The 2,494-nt window shown below is 49.0% G+C and overlaps 1 non-coding gene across 1 annotated transcript; it reads right to left on the bottom strand.

Moving 5' to 3' along the window:
• Positions 1–1,403: 1,403 nt before the first annotated feature.
• On the bottom strand, positions 1,404–1,591 carry LOC135978158 (U2 spliceosomal RNA). The gene has a single exon (XR_010595586.1). It is a non-coding gene; the product is annotated as a U2 spliceosomal RNA (small nuclear RNA).
• Positions 1,592–2,494: the final 903 nt, after the last annotated feature.

The following is a 2,494-nucleotide window of genomic DNA, read 5'->3' as shown; positions in this document are numbered from 1 at the left end:
GGGTTGGCTGTGGAGCTGTGGTGCCACCTGCTGGTTCCGATTTCAAAGCTTGGTGGAAAAAATAAATAACTGCAAGGGCGGGAGAAGCAACTCTCGCTGAGTGCCTGACGGGGGTAAATCGATCCCCACAAAAACAGAGTTTAAGAGCCGAGTACTGAGCAGCACTTCAGCGGTAAAGCCTGCCACAAACACTAGACAATGTACACTCCATCACAAAGCTCCTGTGAATGAGCTTAATCTTCACTCTGCAAGCACCCACCCCCATTAAGTAGCCTATCCCAAGCCCCATCCTAAAAATGAGAAGTAAAGTATAATGATTTAGAATTTACTGTAGGTTTGGGGGGGGGGGTAGGAAACAGGATGGGGACCTCTGGGAGCAGAAGGACACCTCGTGCCTTCACATGATCTCACAAATTAAGATCCATGCAACATATGCTGGGTGGGGAGAAGAATATAACCAAGTCTATCTAATTCAAACTGTTTAATACAAGTAGTATCACTTCATCAGATACCTGGAGTGAAAAAGACAGCACATGAAAAGATGGGAGTTGCCTTACTAAGTTGGGGGTCAGTGCTAACGACGCAAAGGGGTGAGTATCAACAGAGGGAAAACTACTTTTGAAGTGACCCAGCCACTCCCAGTCTTCATTCAAGCCTAATGTGATGGTGTAAAGTTTGCAAATTAATTCCAATTCTGCAGTTTGTCATTGAAGTCTTTTTTTATGAGGGGTATTTTTGTTGAAGAATGGCCACTTTGAAGTCTGTTTCAATGTCCAGGGAGATTGAAGTGCTCTCCTACTGGTTTTTGAATGTTACAATTCTTGATGTCTGATTTGTGTCCATTTATTCCTTTGCGTAGAGACTGTCCGGTTTGGCCAGTGTACACGGCAGAGGGGCATTGAAATCAAGTTTACACAAGTTAAGAAGGAAGGTACTAGACATCTGGGGTCAGGCTTGAGTTCTGAGCGATTACAGGCATCGGTTACAAGGTTCACAAGAATCATACAACTGTCAGTGAATAAGTGACCTCTGGTATGCCACTCCTAGAATATATTTATAGTCTAAGGGTACGTCTATACTTACCTCTGGGTTCGGCGGTAAGCAATCGATCTTCTGGGATCGATTTATCGCGTCTTGTCTAGACGCAATAAATCGATCCCGGAAGTGCTCGCCGTCGACACCTGTACTCCTGCTCCGTGAGAGGAGTACGCGGAGTCGACGGGGGAGCCTGCCTGCCACGTGTGGACCCGCGGTAAGTACCTTGTAGTTCGAACTAAGGTACTTCGACTTCAGCTATCTTAGTTAGAAGCGGGGGGGTTAGTGTGGACCAGCCCTAAGCCAGTATTGGTGTAACAAATTCAATTCAACAGATTCTATTTTTTCACCACAATAGTCTCCCCGAGGGGAGGTGCACCGTTCCTGGAGGTACTGCAATACCAGGTCGATGCGTGGAGTGGATGGAGCAAGCTCCTATTCCATCTCCCTGTTCCAAAAATCCATTTAATATATAGTCCTCAGATAGAGGGCGTATCAGATACTAAACTGAAAAGAACAGATTTAAAAGTTTATTAGTTAATGATTAAAAATAGATGATACATAGAGTTTGAGAAGTCAGTTATTGGTCATTGGGGGTAACATACAGAGTATAGGAGGATGCTAGTATTTTGGTGTTGGGCAGCACACATAATATATACAGTCTGTAATGTTCCCAATGGGGGGGTAAACAGTGGGCGAGATCAAGATGCAGTCAACAAGCGGTGAGGGTCCGTCATTCATACAGAAAGTACAGACAGTCATGGGTATAATTAAGCGGGCTGGGTAATGGGGATGGGGTGACCCTCACGTGGTGGGGTTCAGTTAGGTTCGGTGTGTTCAGGGCTCAGGGGATGAGGTCCATCAGGGGGAGTTTATAGGTCTCTTCCCCCTTGCGGGTGCACAAGGTCTCCCCGGCTCACTCCCGGTATTGGCAGTGGCCGGTGATGTGCTCTGTGTAGATGTCCCGAGACCAACAAATAGTGTCCGAGAATATTAGGCGTCTCATGAGCTGCGCGTAATGACGGCCTACCCCACAGGTCCTCAGCATGCGTTCGTTACATGGGTCCCAGGCACCCAGGGCCCCAACGAGCAGAGCGTCGGTGTGCACCTCGTAGCCCTTTGTCCGCAGGGCGTCATACAGGGGGGCGTACTTTTCAAGCTTGCGGGCTCGGGCTTCACGGAAGGCTGGGGTCCTGTTCTTGAATGGAATCATTACGTCGACCAGGATGATCTTTTTTTCCAACCTCATCCGTGATGATCATGTCCGGGCACAGTGGGCTGTCGGTGCTGGGGACGGCGGTTGACTGTGACCTCTCCCAGGCGTGGGTCGATGGCCTTAACTAGGCGGTCCTGGACAGTGTTGTGGCGCAGCTGCCGGGCTCTGGCGTGAGGCTTGCAGCTGCATAGGACATGGGGCAGGGTTTCGGCGACGTACCCGCACTTCCTGCGGCGTTTGTCC

Source organism: Chrysemys picta, unplaced genomic scaffold, assembly GCF_011386835.1.
Source record: "Chrysemys picta bellii isolate R12L10 unplaced genomic scaffold, ASM1138683v2 scaf147, whole genome shotgun sequence".
Classification (NCBI taxonomy): Eukaryota; Metazoa; Chordata; order Testudines; family Emydidae; genus Chrysemys; species Chrysemys picta.
Note: the sequence above shows the minus strand (reverse complement) of the source record. Positions and strands in the feature narration are given on the sequence as shown.